This window comes from Amblyraja radiata, chromosome 11 (genome assembly GCF_010909765.2).
Source record: "Amblyraja radiata isolate CabotCenter1 chromosome 11, sAmbRad1.1.pri, whole genome shotgun sequence".
NCBI lineage: Eukaryota > Metazoa > Chordata > Chondrichthyes > Rajiformes > Rajidae > Amblyraja > Amblyraja radiata.
In genome coordinates this window covers 33,360,216-33,378,262 of record NC_045966.1, presented here as the reverse complement: position 1 = coordinate 33,378,262, position 18,047 = coordinate 33,360,216, and the positions used below count along the sequence as shown (strand labels likewise).

Here is an 18,047-nt window from a genome sequence, read left to right as displayed (position 1 = left end):
TAAGTTCGACGTATAACTATAGCAAAAGTTTCTGAGAAGCTGGTGGACAACAGCAAAATGTAATGAATAGCAAATCATCATTCATTCACAATGTGAATAAGCAGTCTGAGAAATTTGACCGATTATGCTTATTTTTTATGAATAAATCACAAATACAAACCATTCTACATATACAATGGCAATTATTTCTTGTTGAAAACCTACTCAACACAATATAGCTGAACTCTCACAGGTGCGATTCACCTTAGTAGAACGGACATTTTTCTGTTTTGTCGTGAATATACAGTATTAATTTCTGCCTTACAGATAGAAATTGGAGCATTAATGGGCAACATGATAGTTTACAAACCATCAGTAAAAACCTGTAACAAACCCCTGCCAGAGTAGAATAGAATTAGGGGTCTCTAAAAGGAAATCAATGTGTAACTATCTGCATCTGTCTGCTTGATGTTCCTGATCTACACATTCCCCATATCATTTTTTGCAGCCTTATTCTGGGTACAATTATGCAGGCACCTCTTCAAAATCTTGCGAAGTTGTCTACCTTCGTAATGTGATTCCTAATGGTTAGATTAATAGTTTAAGTTAATTCTTCAGACATTTTCTCTTTCTGTCCTTATTTGTTCCTTTTTTTTCCATGTAATAACCCACTTTCAGAATGTGTAGTGAATAAGGAACTGCCTCATTTTTTCTTTGACAATAAAGGAATTTCTGAGCTGCAGGATTAGATGTGGTAATGTTACAAAACCGACCTTCTCATAACCAACTGAAGGTCATGTTATGTAAGACTTATTAAAATTTAACATTGAGTTCTGCAGCATTTAAGTTGTTATATTCCTTAAATTGTTATTGCTGCTGTCATAGTCAAAAGTTTATTTCCTGCAAGACATGCTGCCAATGTTTAGACACCCTCCTGAGAGAGCAAGGTCAAAGAATGAAACCTAAATTGTTCAGGGTTCACTTAAAAACTGCTCATTTCTACTTTATTTTTAGTTTTCAAGCCAAGATTTAATCTCTGATTTCCAAACTTAACAAATGTTTCCGAATTTTTGTGTTGATGACCTTTGAAGTTTACAATATTGTTTCCTTCTCTCATTTTGCCTCTTGTTTGCTTCTTGGAAGTTTAAAAAATTTGGATACACTCATATAGGTACTGGAGTTTTCAAATAAAAAGTTATTCCTAACATAGCCGATGGTTTGGGGACAGATCTACAACAGATCTACAAAATCTCAGTCACGGGAAAAATACCAGAGCCCATCTCATCATGATAACCATTTGTGGAAAAAAAAAATGTCATGTTTGATCTCACAGTATTCATCACAGGAAATAGACTAATAACTGATGTCTATTACAAACCCACTGACTCCCACAACTTTCTCGACGACACTTCTTCCCAACCTGCTTCCCGCAAACACTATTCCCTACTCCCAATTCCTCCATCTATGCCGCATCTGCGCCAAAGATGAGGTGTTTCTTACTAGGAAATCCGAGATGTCCCCATTCTTTAGGGAACGGGTGTTCCCCTCTCTCATCATAGATGAGGCCGTCACTCGTGTCTCTTCGGTACCCCGCAGCTCTGCATTTGTTCCACTTCCCCCTAGTCGCAACAGAGACAGTCCCCCTAGTCCTTACCTTCCACCCCATCAGCCATCGCATACAACATATAATCCTCCAAATTTTCCACCGCCTCCAATGGGATACCACCACTAGCCACATTTTCCCATCTCCACCCCTTTCCACCTTCCGCAGAGACCATTCCCTCTGCAGCTACCTGGTTAATTCATCCCTTCCCACCCAAACCATCCCCTCCCCAGGGACCTTCCCCTGCAACCGCAGAAGATGCAACACCTGTTGCAATTCTTTCTCCCTCAACTCTGTCCAGGCACCCCGACCGTCCTTTCAGGTTAGGCAGTGGTTCACTTGCTCCTCCTCTAACCTCCTCCATTGTATCCATTGTTCAAAATGTGGACTCTTATACATCGGCGAGACCAAACGCAGACTGCGCAATCATTTCATGGAACACCTTCGCTCAACCTGCCTGAACCTACCTGATCTCCCGGTTGCTGGACACTTTAATTCTCCTTCCCATTTCTACACAGACCTTTATGGCCTAGAATATTGATTTTTCTCACTTCAGGTAGCTCCGGCATTTCCTCTCTCTCTATTCCTTGCACTAGCTTCTCATTTTCACCCTACAAACAGCTAACAATTACCTGTTTGCTTTGTACATAGTATGAGTATTTTGCAAATATATGAGAAAGTACATAAGAAATAAAACAGAAAAGTGTGATGTGTTGCATTTTGGGATGTCAAACAAGGGCAGGGCCTACACAGTAAATGGTAGGCCTCTGGGTAGTGTTGTAGAGCAGAGGGATCGAGAAGTGCAGGTGCATGGTTCCTTGAAGGTCGAGTCGCATAAGGTGGTCAAAAAGGCTTTTGGCACTTTGGCCTTCATCAGTCAGAGTATTGAGTATATCCGTTGGGGGGTCATGCTGCAGTTGTATAAGACATTGGTGAGACCGCATTTGGAATATTGTATTCAGTTCTGGGCACCATGTTATAGGAAATATATTGTCAAGCTTGAAAGGGTTCAGAAAAGATTTGCGAGGATGTTGCCAGGACTAGAGGGTGTGAGCTATAGGGAGTGGTTAAGTAGGCTGCGTCTCCATTCCATGCACTGTAGGAGGATGAGGGCAGATCTTAAAGAGGTATACAAAATCATGAGAGGAATAGATTGTATTGATGCACAGAGTCTTTTACCCAGAGTAGGGGAATCGAGGACGAGGGGACATAGGTTCAAGGTGAAGGGGAAAAGATTTAATAGGAATCCGAGGGGTAACTTTTTCACACAGAGATGTGGTGGGTGTATGTAACAAGCTGCCAGAAGAGGTAGTTGAGGCTGGGACTATCCCGTCGTTTAAGAAACAATTGTACAGGTACATGAATAGGAAAGGTTTGGAGGGTTATGGACCAAAGGACAAAGGACAAAGGACACTTATTGTCACATACACCAATTGGTGCATAGAAATTCGAGTTACCATGCAGCACACAAATAAGATAAACACAACACTATAAAATTTAAAATAAAACATAAAAACATCCCCCCACAGCAGAATCAACGTTTCCCACTGTGAGGGAAGGGTTTTTCACACAAAGGGTGGTGGGTGCATGGAACAAGCTGTCAGAGGACGTAGCTAAGGCTGGGACTATCCCATCGTTTAAGAAACAGTTAGACAGGTACATGGATAGGACAGGTTTGGAGGAATATGGACCAAGCGCAGGCAATTGGGACTAGTGTAACTGGGACATTGTTGGCTGGTTTGGGTGAATTGGAACGAAGGGCCTGTTTCCACACTGTATCACTCTATGACTCTAAATGTTCTTGTTACATTTTGGTTGGCAAACAATTAAAAGTAGGGTGGTTTAAAAATAAGGAGTTAATTCAGTATGGATATTCGTTGCTTTCGCCATATGCTATATGCTTCACATAGCATGAGGCTATTATTGGGGTACGGTAAAGTGTCAAAGCAAACAAACTGCTGGAGGAACTCAGCGGGTCATTTTGGGCTGGGGCAGATGACATTTTGGGCTGGGACCCAACTTGAAACTTTGTCCATTCATTTATCTCCACAGATACTGCCTAACCTGCAGAATTCCTCCAGCAGAATCTTTTTCTTTAATCATGATTTCGGCTTCTGCAGTCTCCTATGTCTACAGCAAAATGACTCCTGCTTACTCTGACATTCCTCTATCTAGCCTTCATCGAACTACTTCCTGACACCAATAAAGTTAGCTGGGCTGGGTATTCTTGGGTTTCCAGCCTCCTGGAGAGCCCTCTATAGGAACAAACAGGAAAGGCAGTTCAATTCAAGACCTGTTCAATTTTTTTTTAACCTTTCCTCAAATATAGCACACCTCCCAGATGTGCGAGCTTTTGCTTAATTCAGTTTTTCATGGTTGAACTGTTAAAGTCCCATAAATGATCACATGTCGTCAAGATAGTTCTCCTCACTGTCCCAGGAAACAGATATCTCCTCAACCAATAAATCTAAAACTGATTTTGTTTGTTTTTTTAAATCTGATTAAGATTTGTAAATCTTCCTGCATGAAAACTGTGTTGCACTTATGTCACATCAGTAACTATAATTCAAACTTGTTTAACAATAATTTGCATTTGTTTCTACATAAATATGTTTGCATCCTCTTGCTGATAAAAGGTTTTTGTCAAAATTAAAAATAAGGATGAGCGTTATCGAGTCCTCTCACTCATGCTTGGCAGCTTAGTTGACGTTGATTAATTGGACTGAAGGGCTTGTTTCTGTGCTTTATAACTGTGATTCTATGCTCCTACCAAGGCTTTTGCAGGAACTTTAACCATCCCACAACTTTTAACTCCACGTCCCAAGTCTGTTCAGGACTCGTGACGTTTTCACCTCTGGGAGTTGTTCAAATAAACATTTTTTTACCATATATCTGTGGTGCAACCACTTTCCCTTTCTGTTTTGTTTATTAGATTTCCCAACTTATCAATATGTTCACACTCCTTTTGACTTTTCATATCTTGTTCCTTCTTAACAAGTAGATTGTAGTTCCACAAGCTCTTGCTGCTTTAGCAATGTCTTTACTTTACACACTTAACACTAATGTGCATAAAATAAGTGCTTCAAAATGAAAGGAAAGAGCTGGAATTGCCATAGGACCAAAGAAAGACACAGCTGAAGGAATAGATTTGTCAAGAATGATTTGCCAATCTAGATTGTTGATTTGAACATGAAACATAAAAAATAATGAGTGCAAAACTAACTGTTCAGTTTAAACTAACATTTAAGCAGAGTCAATGCCACAGATCAACCGACTTGATGATCAATTCTATTTGATATGAGTTGGCCCCTGATTGGTGCCGTGTTGTCCTGGCTTTAACACAACAAAACACTTAGTGATTATGTCCTGTAAAAATATGCAGTGACCCATATGGAAGTAAACACAGCTGAAATGCAGCTTGCTTACAGTGTTGATATGGTCCATGTGGCTGACTTGGCAGAAGACAATTTCAACATAAAGTTCAATAGTCAAATTTCATGGCATGGGAAATTTCTCCACAACATTGAGCAGGTAAAATGAAATGTCATTAAACAAATAACTATTATGGATGCTATTTATAGCAATGTTACAAAATTTTGAGATTTTAAAAATCAAGTCTGCAATTTATCCCATCAGATAAAGCATAAAAATAAGTTTAATTTGACACCTAATTCACTTTCATATCTCAAGTATTTAAAAAGTTATGGACATTTTCATACTGGGAAATGAGCATCTTGTTCCCTATTGATTTTCTATGGACATAACAAAAAAGCTGTGATCGTGAACAGTCAAAAGCCCATAACTTTCTTAAAAATTAAGAGAACTGAATGAAATTTTCAGTTATCATAGATTGAAGCATTCTGAAACAAATATAAAATAATCTTACTTGGATGACCTGAAATTAAAGCATATAATTAGTTAGTTACCCAATTGTAGCTAATTTCAGACTTCAATTACTAGATCTAAACATCTATCCATTTCTTAATAAATGATTAACATTTTTAAATAGCCTAAATGTCCAAATAATATTCACAAATAATTCACAATAAAACATGATTTTTAAATCTCATTTACATTAATTTATAGACCAAATGGAAGGAATTTAGTGTTTAATTGCTGTAAATAAATGCCCATTTAAATCAGCTTTCTAGTGGGTTCCTGTGGAACGCGCTGGTTTAGAACGTTCACATTGCGGTAGATTTGTGCCCCCAAATGCCGAGAAAAATACTGCGGGATATAATGGGCCCAAAATGAGCTCCTCGCAATATTAAACTTTGTATAAAGGGATCTTTAGAAGCCCTTTTTAATGTAAAAATATACAGCATACCTTCAGTTGACTGCTTTATGAGACCCTGCGGTTGCTGGTGTTCGCGGGTTTAGAGATTGATTTTTAAACTACTATAACTATTTTACGAGGCCTTTAAAACTAATAATAGCTTTTGCGACGGGGTCTTTCAGCGATTTTTTGTTAATAATTAACTAGGCTGAACATCCTCGATTTGAACAGCCTAGAGAAAATCGCGTTTTAAACCCGCCCCCTCTAAACGGCGCCAAAATCGCGCACACCCTCAGCAACAGATTTTCAGCGACGTTTCAGGTAGGCTTTGCAACATACCTACTATTTAGGAATTCAATTTGGTTGACTCTAAATTTTACTTCCTAATGGTACTATAGTTCATTTACGACTTCAATATGTTGCTTAATTGAATAGTCATTCCCATTACTTCTAACTTGCATTATTTGCTGAGTAATGATTTAGAAAATTCCGTTATAATATTATAAATTGTATTTTTTTCTGATACATATGTAAGTGACAAGGTTTTATGGCTTATATAGCACTGAAGCAGAGTGGGCCGCATGAAACTTAATAATATATCCTCACTGCAATTTGTTTTTCCATTTCATTCTGTTTTGAAAATTCACATATCAAAAGTTATTTACAAAAACACGTCATTTAAGAGAATGAATGTGTTCAAGCAGCCGGAGATGGAAAGGGTTGTATAATTAGGTGAGAAAATAGATAGAATTATAATTGCACATAAGAAGGTCACTCAGCCAACGTTTCCATGCGCATTCTTTGTAGACTAATCTGGTCAGTCGCACTTTTCACCTCTTTCAGCATAGCCCTGAAAATTATTTTCCTTGACATGCCGAGTCAGCTCCCTGTTTATGGACCTGAATGAGTCCATTACCTTGAATGACAGTGAGTTCCAATCATATCCACTGTCTGTATAGTTAGCAAAAAGCAAAAAGCTGGAGGAACTCAATGGGTCAGGCAACATCTGTGACACACAATCTACAGTCGACATTTCGGATCTCGACTAGAAACACCGTCTGTTCATTTCCCACCACAGATACTGCCTAACACGCTGATTACCTGCAGCACTTTGTTTTTTGCTCAAGATTCCAGCATCTGCAGTTTCTTGTGTCTCTGTACAACCAGTTTGCATCCCCCCATCCCTATATTTTTTTACCATCAAATCTGAGTCCACTGATCCTTGAACCAACTGCTTCTCCCATTGCATTTTGATGTTAAACTAAGGCAGAGCTTACACACTATATAGTAGGGCCCCGGAGAATTTTGTAGAACAGAGAGATACAGGGATATACATACCTATATATATACCATGCAACGCATCCTATTGAGATGTGCTACAGCTTGATTTGGCAACAGCTCTTGCCCAGAATAGATGAATTGAGGACCAGGGGACATGGGTTTAAGGTGAAGGGGGAAATATTTAATAGGAATCTGAGGGGTAACTTTTTCACGCAAAGGGTGGTGGGTGTATGGAACAAGCTGCCAGAGGAGGTAGTTGAGGCAGAGACTATCTCTATATTTAAGAAACAGTTAGACATGTACATGGATAGGATAGGTACATTTTAAATTTTAGTAGTTACTTAAGTTATGATGTCGGATGGAAGCTGCATACCCAAATCTCGTTGCACTTATGTGCAATGACAATAAAATATATTATTATTATTAGGTTTGGAGGAATATGGACCAAACATGTGCAGGTGGAACTAAAGTGGCAGGGACATGTTGGCCGATGTGGGCAAGTTGGCCCGAAGGGCCTGTTTCAACACTGTATCACTCTATGACTCAATGACTCTTACTCTGACCAAAATCAGAAGAAATTGCAGAAAGTCGTGGATGTAGCCCAGTCCATCACCAGCTCCCCTCCCTCGTTTCTACTCCCCATCCCAACCACCCTCAACCACATCAACTCTTCATACTGCCTCAGGAAATGAGTCAACATAATCAAGAACCATTTGCACCCCTGCCATTTCCTCTTCTTCCCTTTTCCATCAGGCAGAAGATTCAAAAGCTTGAAAGCACGTACCACCAGATTCAGGAACAGCTTCTTTCCCGCCATTATCAGATGACTGAGAAATCTTACATGCTTTCATTGAGCTCCTTGAAAGCATGTGGATCAGTGTTTTCATCAGCGGTGAATAAGGAAAAGGTATCTAGCCTCATTTACTTGCACAGAGCAGGAGTTGGAGGGTCGGAAATCTGGGCCTGCCATTCTGGTTTCTGAAATCTTTTTGGGCAGATTGCAGAGAAATGCTGGCAGTGAAAGCAGTCTGTCAGAAGCATTACACCATTCCTGAAAGGAGAAGATTCATTTCCCAAAGCATGGTTGTTATCTTTAATGCAGCATGGTGGTAATCTGTTTACTCCTACACTGGCAGATCCCTGAGGCCACCTGCTATCATCATCTTGAGGTGTGTTCTGGAAATGCATCCATTAAATTCTCTGGCACCACTATCAATCCAAACTAAAAGCTAATTTGGGGTAGAATACCTCCATGAGTTATTTATGATGGAATCTTGAGACTGTTTAAGAAGGATTGGTTTATGACTTTGAAGCATTTGTGCACATGATGAAAGACTGCTCATATTATATTGAATGCATATACTATGCAGTTCTTTCCAAGTTATGCCATACTTAATGAAATCAGCAGACTTGTTATACTGAATCCTTACTGTTTCCTATAAGCATTAATAATTTAGATATGAATATAATGGGTGAGCTTGGTAAGTTTGAAGATGACATCAAGATTGGTGGTGTTGATAGTGAGGAGGATGATATTGAGCAGTTGGTAAAATGAATTGTTTAATCTTATTAGGCATTTTGGAGGGATTAATAAGCGTAAGACATACACGGGAGTATTGAGAAACCAAGGAATCTAGTTGTACAAGTTCAAGGATTCTTGAAAGTGGCAGGACAAGTAGTTGGTGGAGACTAAGGCAAACAGGATACTTCCATTTATTAGCCTGGATATAGAATATATGACTGCGGTACAGCTTTATAAACCATTGCCGAAGCCATATCTGGAATATTGTATACAGTTTTAGCCGAGACATCATTGCTCTGGAGAGGCTGCAGAGGCAATTCATGGGGATGTTGACTGGAACAGTGTATATCAGTTCTGAGGAGAGGCTGCACAGGATGGAGTTTTTTTCTTGTAGTAGAGGTGACTGAGGGGGGATCCCAATGGAGGTATACAAAATTATGAAGGTCATAGATAATAGGAACCATTTACCCATAACAGTTATCTACTATTTGAGGATGCAGTTTAGGATGAGTAGTGAAAGCCTTAGAACAAATTTGAAGAAGAACCTTTCACCCAGAAAATGGTTGGAATGTGGGATGCATAGTTTGAATGAATAGTGGAGGCAGATACTCTTACAACATTTAAGTAACAACCAGATGAACACCAAAGCATCTTGATGGTTTGCATGGGCATGATGGGCAGAAGGACATTTCTATGCTGTATGATCCAAGAGTTAATGACATATTCCACTATAGCATAGTGAAAGTAATTCAATTACATTATGTTTTCTATATCTTGTAAATTGCATTGGGATAAAAAATCAATCATGGAAATGCAGTCACACAGTTTACTACTGACTTTGAATCCACATGCCTGTGCTTGTAGCAACCCAGATTCCAACTATCTTCTGAGTGAAAGGTGCTTCCTCAAATCCCCTCTATATCTTTTACAACTCTTCTTAAACTGTGTCTTCAAATTTTAGATACCCTGGTTATGGACAATAGACAATAGACAATAGGTGCAGGAGTAGGCCATTCGGCCCTTCGAGCCAGCACCGCCATTCAATGTGATCATGGCTGATCATCCACAATCAGTACCCAGTTCCTGCCTTCTCCCCATATCCCCTGACTCCACTATCTTTCAGAGCCCTATCTAGCTCTCTCTAGAAAGCATCCAGAGAACCTGCCTCCACCATCCTCTGAGGCAGAGAATTCCACAGACTCACCACTCTCTGTGAGAAAAAGTGTTTCCTCGTCTCCGTTCTAAATGGCTTACTACTTATTCTTAAACTGTGGCTCCTGGTTCTGGACTCCTCCAACATCGGGAACATGTTTCCTGCCTCTAGCGTGTCCAAGTCCTTAACAATCTTATATGTTTCAATGTTATCCCTGCCCTCTCACCCTTCTAAACTCCAGAGTGTACAAGCCCAGCTGCTCCATTCTCTCAGCATATAACAGTCCCGCCATCCCCGGAATTAACCTTGTAAACCTACGCTGCACTCCCTCAATAGCAAGCATGTACTTCCTCAAATTAGGGGACCAAAACTGCACACAATACTCCAGGTGTGGTCTCACTAGGGCTCTGTACAACTGCAGAAGGACCTCTTTGCTCCTATATTCAATTCCTCTCGTTATAAAGGCCAACAGAACTGTGGAATTCTGTGCCTCAGAGACTGGTGGTGGAAGTAGATATGATTGAGATATTTAAGAGGGTTTTAGATAGCCATGTGGGTACACAGGGAATTAACATCTGCAGGCAGAAGGAAATAGTTGAATTTAGCAATATGTTTGGCGTTGACATTGTGGTCGGAATGGTCTGTTCTCCCATGTACTGTCCTATGTTCTATCTTTTATGTATATTGATTGCACATGGTATCTTGTCCTACATGATATACTGGTTGCATGTGGTACATTCAGTGCATATAATAGTTTGATTGCACATGATGTATTGATTACAAATGGTGTATTAATTGTACATGATTTTGTCATTGCACATGGGGCATTGATTGCACACAGTTCATTAAGTGCACACAGTATATTGACTGCACACAGTTTACTAATTGCACATGGTACACTGATTACACATGGTACATTGTGGAAACCAGCTCATTTTGAAGGTATTGTTCTTACAAATTCCAAAGAATAAATACAAACTGAACTTGTTGAATTGTTTTTGTGAAACTCTGCTTACTGAATCCCACTTACTTTTGACAGTTCTTTTCCTATTCACTCTGCAGATTTGGGAATTAACAAAAGTACCAGAACAATTGAGTCATACCGAAATCAGCAATAAGTTAAAGCTCCTACTTATGAAAACAAATTATCCTTATTTCTGCAGGATGATTCTGTGTTCTCTTCCATATTCCTGTATTCCTTTCTGACTCCTCGCACGATTTTACTTTCTTCAAGGAGTGAGAAGATGAGATGGGTGAGCGCAGAAAATGGATCGAGCAAAATTCCAATGGTGCTTTAAAATTCTTCATCAGGTTATGGACTTTGATTATGAGCAGCAAATGTCCTTCAAGTTAAGTGACAATTCAGAAAGCATTTAAGAGTCAACCATGTTCCAAGAATCTGCAATTTTATTCGGCACCAGATGAAGATGGCAGTTGTGATTCCTTCAAAAACATTAGTGCACTAAATGGATTTTTATAGCTATCCAGAAACTTCATATCAAACATAAACAATTATTTTTTTTAAACATCGGCTTATTTAATTAATTGAACTTAATTATGCCCACTGCTATAATGGAGGTATTTGAAGTTCCAGTATTGGATCTTTAGTTCAGGTCTCTGGATTACCAATCCAATAATTTAACCATGATGCAACCAGAAGGGGTTCCAGAAGGATAGTTGACAATATATCAGGATAGGTATACTGAACATGCATAGGATAAATATGCCAAAGCAGTTAATTAACTACTGATGAGAATTGCAGCCACGACAGTGTTGTTGATGCAGGCTAAATTCTGATTCCTCCCAATCCCTCATTATAATATACGTACTGCAAAGGACCTTTCCTCTCAATAGCAAAATATTCTCAAAGTTTAAGAGGCATTGTTGTTTGCTTTATCACTTTCTCACAGCAACTGCCACAGTACTCCGTGAATGTACATACCAAAGCTAATACAAATAACCACATGATTCTTTGCAATATCATGCCACATGGAGCTGAGATTTCTCCCTTAATAGGAGAATAATATTTCTTTGCAATGAGCAACAAATTTACATGTTCAAATTAGTATTCAACAACACACTCTGTTTATTTTTTATATTTTGCACTCAGCTGCCCACTCATAAAATCAAAGGATAAGGGGGTTTAAAAGAATGTGCAGGATTATGTTTCTGAGCAGCATGTCATTAATTTCGAAGAACTGGCATTTTCATATGTTTAACTAAAGTAACAGCGTCTCTCCCTGTCAACTGAAGCAATGCTCTATTTTCAGAAAAGAATGCCGAATTTCTGAGAATGTGGTTATGTTAGCAGGTCATTAATTTTAGGGAAAGCCAAACATCTCCATCATTTTGTCTGATGGAGTTATTCCATTGCCTAATTAATGAATATCTGAGACAAAGATATTCAATTTTATATCTGCTTTCCAGCTCAAATATATCATTCAGATTGGTAGGAGCAATTAATTTCAATAACATATACTGATGCAGGATACAATGTAAGACGAAGGGCACAGTACATTTGTCATGGGATCCTATCAATTGATGGAACTGTTGAGATTGCAAATAGTATTATCCTCAATATGCAAAACATTAATGAATGTGAAAGCTAGTTTGACTCGTGCAAATTCAATTGTGACTGCCAATTATTCTGTACAGCGCCATAACTCCAGTTTATCAAGATTAACAGGTCTCCACTGCATCATGCAAGAGTGTACTAAATCATGTTAACCCAATAGCTTTTAATCATGTCATTATTGTGTTAAAACTACCAGAAATATAAAAGCTTCAAACATTCATAAATAATCATTATTGTTGCCATATTGTTTTGAGTTGAAACTCCGTGCGAGTAGCAACTACTAACAAAGCAATTATTAAACGTTCACAGATTGCTGTTGAATACTCAGTTGTGTATGGAAATTAATCGACCATTGTTTCCCAACTACGATCATAACATTTTATTTATTGTCATATATGAATTAGCCTCATGTGAGGCTTTCCCAAAAAAAATATTCTCTCGCAGTTCATAATTTAAAAACTTTTAATTTAACTTCCACAAATGTTTGGTTTACTTTACGGGAATGACTGTGTGCTATTAATCATAATTTATGGCCGAGATGTGCACTGTTGCCAGACAGTTTATTGATACTCATCCCAGACAAGATGGCTCCCACTGAACAAACATTGTTATGGTGTTCTTGTGGTTTCAGATAAATGGAATATTTGAGACAACGCTGAAATAAGAATTTTTAATAATTGCTTCAGTGTCATCATAAATTGATACAGGTATTTATGTGTCTTGGCTGAATGAACTCTCATCTGAGCAATTCATGTTTAGCTCAATCCTCTTTTACCATAAGGATGTTCTCCATCGTACTTGTGGCAGATATGTACATAGTTACATTGAATTGTACTGTGAGGTTAAACATTACAATCAGACAACAAGTGTCAGGTAAAATTAAACTTTAAAAATCTCAATTGATCCAATTTTAGGTTTAATGTGGACCGAGCTGGTAACAAATAGTCACTTTTTCGGGTTCCAGATGTGTTATTCATTTAAATATTATAATCTGACTGATAATCCCAATTATTTTTTTTGCATATTTGTACTGGTAAATTTCGAAAGCCTCACAGCTCTTGGCAGCTAAAGGACATAGAAACATAGACGTAGAACATAGGTGCAGGAGTAGGCCATTTGGCCCTTCGAGCCCGCACCGCCATTCAATATGATCATGGCTGACCATCCAACTCAGTATCCCGTACCTGCCTTCTCTCCATACCCCCTGATCCCTTTAGCCACAAGGGCCACATCTAACTCCCTCTTAAATATAACCAATGAACTGGCCTCAACTACCTTCTGTGGCAGAGAGTTCCAGAGATTCACCACTCTCTGTGTGAAAAATGTTTTTCTCATCTCGGTCCTAAAGGATTTCCCCTCTATCCTTAAGCTGTGACCCCTTGATTTGGACTTCCCCAACATCGGGAACAATCGACAGCAATGAAAGTTTGGGAATATTGTAAGTGCCAACACTGCAACTATGGTGCTTCTTTTGTGGGCTGCAATTTAGAAAACCCTGTGCAAGTATTCTGCAACAGAACTACACAATTTATAAATATTTCTGTATGATCAATAGTAGATTAAGATAAAATCAATCCAATTCTGACCCGGAAGAAGAGGTGAATGTAATTCAAAATTTGTATTATTGCAGTATATGGGGAACATAATCTATTTTATCTATTTCTAATAAATGCCCTGGTTATTTTTTTTACCAGAACACTGTAAGAGCTCAAGATAGACACAAAAACCTGGACTATCTCAGCGGGTCAGACAGCATCTCTGGAGAAAAGAAATAGGTGACGTTTCAGTTCCTTCCTTCACATTTTGTCAGCCTCACTGCAACAGTTCCTTTACATACTGTATCAGCTCCGTTCAGTTTACTTTCATCTCTGCCAGAATGATTAATCCTATTTTTCTTTCCACAGATACTACTGACCTGCTGATTATTTCCAACATGGAGACATAAGAGACTGCAGATTCTGGAGTCTTAAGCAATAAACAAAGTGCTGAAGGAACTCAGCAAGTCAGGCATCATCTGTGAAATGATCAGATGACCTTTCAGGTCAGGACTCTACTTCAGACTGATGAATTATTTCTAACACTTTGTTATGATTTACGGGATCCATAGTACTTTTTATGTCAATACTATTTCATTATTTTGCTTGATTTATTATATACCTATGTGTATAGAATGAACAAAACTAATGAAGCAAAAAAAAAACCTTCAGAAACACAGAAGGTATTGAGACAGGCAGAAGTTTCTCAGATTTTTAAATAAGATTTGCAGCACTGGAATGGGAAGAACGTGCTAACCAATGACTTGGATGATTAACTGGCAGAATGGCTGTACTTACTTTGTTCATGTTGTAAATTAAATTAGTTTAAATTAACAATGGTGAATAGAAGTCAAAACACCAGTTACTTCTATGGAAAACTTGGCATTTAATTAGAACTATATTTTGAAAAATATGCATATAATCTACCAGTTCATGGAGGAATACAGTTGGGTTAATTGATTGCAGCCAATTGCTATTTGAACTAAATTATTAAAATATATAGCTGACCGATTAAATCAGATCTAAAGCCATTTTATGTTCAAATGCTGATATTGTGATCCCTTCAGACCATATTTGTGATCTAGCCTGGTTATTTTCTCAATCTTCACATTTAATGCTAGTCTAATTCTGTTTGGCCTGTTGGATTTCTTCATCTTGGCTCCAGTAAACCCTTATCAATTAATAGAATTTGCTAACTGAACAAAAACAAGCATATAAATAGATGCCTTGAAACTTGAGCTCCCTGTCTTTCGGGACAATATTTTAAAATAATTCTGAAAATTAGGCAGAAATGTTAAAAAAGAATATACTATAGTTCTGTTTAGGACTTGCAAGGCTCTCAATGGGAGCTCTATACAGAACTTACAGCTCCAGCATTTAACAATGCTGAAAAGAGAGTCAGCACTGCCTGTAGTACCATTATACCATCCAGGCTTATCATCAAACTCGCAAGGACGGTGTCAGCACTCATCTCTGCAACTGGATCCTCGACTTACTGACCAACAGTACCCAATCAATGAGGATATGGAACAAATCATCCTCCGCGATAACCCTCAACACTGGTGCTCCGCAAGGATGCGTTCTGAGCAGGCACGTGCCCGGAGTAATTACTCAGGGTAGGCAGTCAGTCAGCTTTTAAAAATCTTTTTAAAACGCGCATGCGCAGATTATTCTCCTCTCCGGTAGGCAATCAGTCGACTTTTATAAAGTAATTTGTCTTCAAAAGCCTTATCCCTTAATAAAGTATTTAAAGACACATACTGTATTTTCCCGGCAATGAAGACACTATTTTTTACCCCAAAATAAGGCATGAAAATTTACCTGTGTCTTGGAGGCAGAAGGTTAGGTTGATAGGCAAGAAAGATAGACTTGGCTATCCCTCAGTACAGCAAAATCAAGAACAATGTTGCAAAACTGAGGGATAGCCAAGTGTATCCTTCGTTGCTGGCAGCTGATGGGAAGCGGCTGTAAAGTGGGAAGTGGCTGTAAAAGGACAGCACCGCTGGGGTTGGGGGGGGGGGTGTTCCTTTCACCGCATGCGGGGAGTCTGGCCCGGGTCAGCACGGGCAGGAGCGTTGAGAAGGAGGGGGTTGGGGATCATGCCAGCTGCCGCGGTGCTCCAGGCGCGGATCCACCGCATTGTGGCTGGGGAGGGAAGCATCTGTAGGCAGCGCTTTCTGCCGGCTTGCCGGCCAGCCATCCATGGTGTCCTTTGGCATAGGCGCAACCGGTGAAGGTGGTGGTTGGCGGGTAGCTACTGGACGGAAGGCTGGCTGCTCCGTCCTGGGCTCTCTCTCTCTCTCTCTCTCTCTCTCTCTACTAGTCCCAGGGCAGGCGACCTGGGCGCTACAGCCAGTCCCGGGGCAGGCGACCTAGGAACTGCAGCCATTCGCAGGGCATGCAACCGACCTGAGTGTCACAGCCAGACCTGGGGCAAGCGAGCTAACCTGGGCGCTACAGCCAGTCCCGTGGCACAGCAGCTAGTCCAGGGGCTTGGAGGCGACCTGGGCGCAACAGCCAGACCTGGGGCAAGCGAACCGACCTGCAGTTCGCTTACCGCCACAACAGATCAACGGTGGATGCGATCTCGCTGGCCCTTCACTCCGCACTGGACCACTTGGACAACAAAAACTCATATGTCAGGCTGTTATTCATCGATTACAGCTCGGCATTCAACACAATCATCCCCTCCAAACTGGTTACCAAACTTGCAGAACTGGGTCTCTGCGCATCCCTCTGTAACTGGATCCTCGACTTCCTCATCCACAGACCACAGTCTGTTCGTATTGGTGGAAATGTGTCAGTCTCGATAACAATCAGCACGGGAGCACCTCAAGGCTGCGTGCTCAGCCCCTGCTGTACTCACTCTATACCCATGACTGCGTAGCCAACCACAGTGCGAACTCCATCATCAAGTTCGCTGACGACACCACTGTTGTGGGATGTATCACTGATGGGGATGAGTCAGAATATAGAAGGGAGATCGAGCAACTGTCCATATGGTGCCAGCGCAATAACCTGGCCCTCAACACCAGCAAAACCAAGGAATTAATTGTGGACTTTGGAAGGAGTAGGAGGGGGACCCACAGCCCCATTTATATCAACGGGTCGATTGTTGAAAGGGTCAAGAACTTCAAATTCCTGGGCGTGCACATCTCTGAAGATCTTTCCTGGTCCGAGAACACTAACGCAATTATCAAAAAGCTCATCAGCGCCTCTACTTCCTGAGAAGATTACGGAGAGTCAGTTTGTCAAGGAAGACTCTCTCTAACTTCTACAGGTGCACAGTAGAGAGCATGCTGACCGGTTGCATCGTGGCTTGGTTCGGTAATTTGAGCGCCCTGGAGAGGAAAAGACTACAAAAAGTAGTAAACACTGCCCAGTCCATCATCGGCTCTGACCTTCCTTCCATCGAGGAGATTTATCGCAGTCGCTGCCTCAAAAAGACTGGCAGTATCATCAAAGACCCACACCATCCTGGCCACACACTCATCTCCCTGCTACCTTCAGGTAGAAGGTACAGGAGCCTGAAGACTGCAACAACCAGGTTCAGGAATAGCTACTTCCCCACAGCCATCAGGCTATTAAACCTGGCTCGGACAAAACTCTGATTATTAATTCATGTGTGTATATATTTATATCATGGTATATGGACACATTTATCTGTTTTGTAGTAAATGCCTACTATTTTCTGTGTGCTTAAGCAAAGCAAGAATTTCATTGCCCTATACAGGGACACATGACAATAAACTCACTTGAACTTGAACTTGAACTGCAGCCATTCGCGGGTCATGCAGCCGACCTGGGAGTCACAGCCAGACCTGGGGCAAGTGAGCTGACCTGGGCGCTACAGCCAGACCTGGGGCACGCAGCCGACCTGGGTGTCACAGCCAGACCTGGGGCAAGCGACCTGCGAACTGCAGCTAGTCCCGGGGACGCAAGGGATCTGTGAAATGAAGCCAGTCCCGGGGATGTGAGGGATCTGGGAACTGCAGCCCAATCCCGGGGCAAGCAGGCGATGTGGCCGACCCCTGGACTAAACCAAACCCTTGATCCTGTCCCGCCATCCTTTTTTCAAAATTTAGCAACTTAAATTGGGTGTGCGTCTTCATTGCTGGGAGAT

The 18,047-nt window shown here is 40.4% G+C and overlaps 1 long non-coding RNA gene across 1 annotated transcript; it reads right to left on the bottom strand.

The window, feature by feature from the left end:
• Window positions 1-592: 592 nt before the first annotated feature.
• LOC116978771 lies at window positions 593-15,824 on the bottom strand. Its single transcript, XR_004413543.1, has 3 exons — window positions 15,686-15,824; window positions 11,644-11,653; window positions 593-604 (listed from the first exon to the last, which is right to left on the bottom strand). It is a non-coding gene; the product is annotated as an uncharacterized LOC116978771 (long non-coding RNA).
• Between the last annotated feature and the right edge of the window lie 2,223 nt (window positions 15,825-18,047).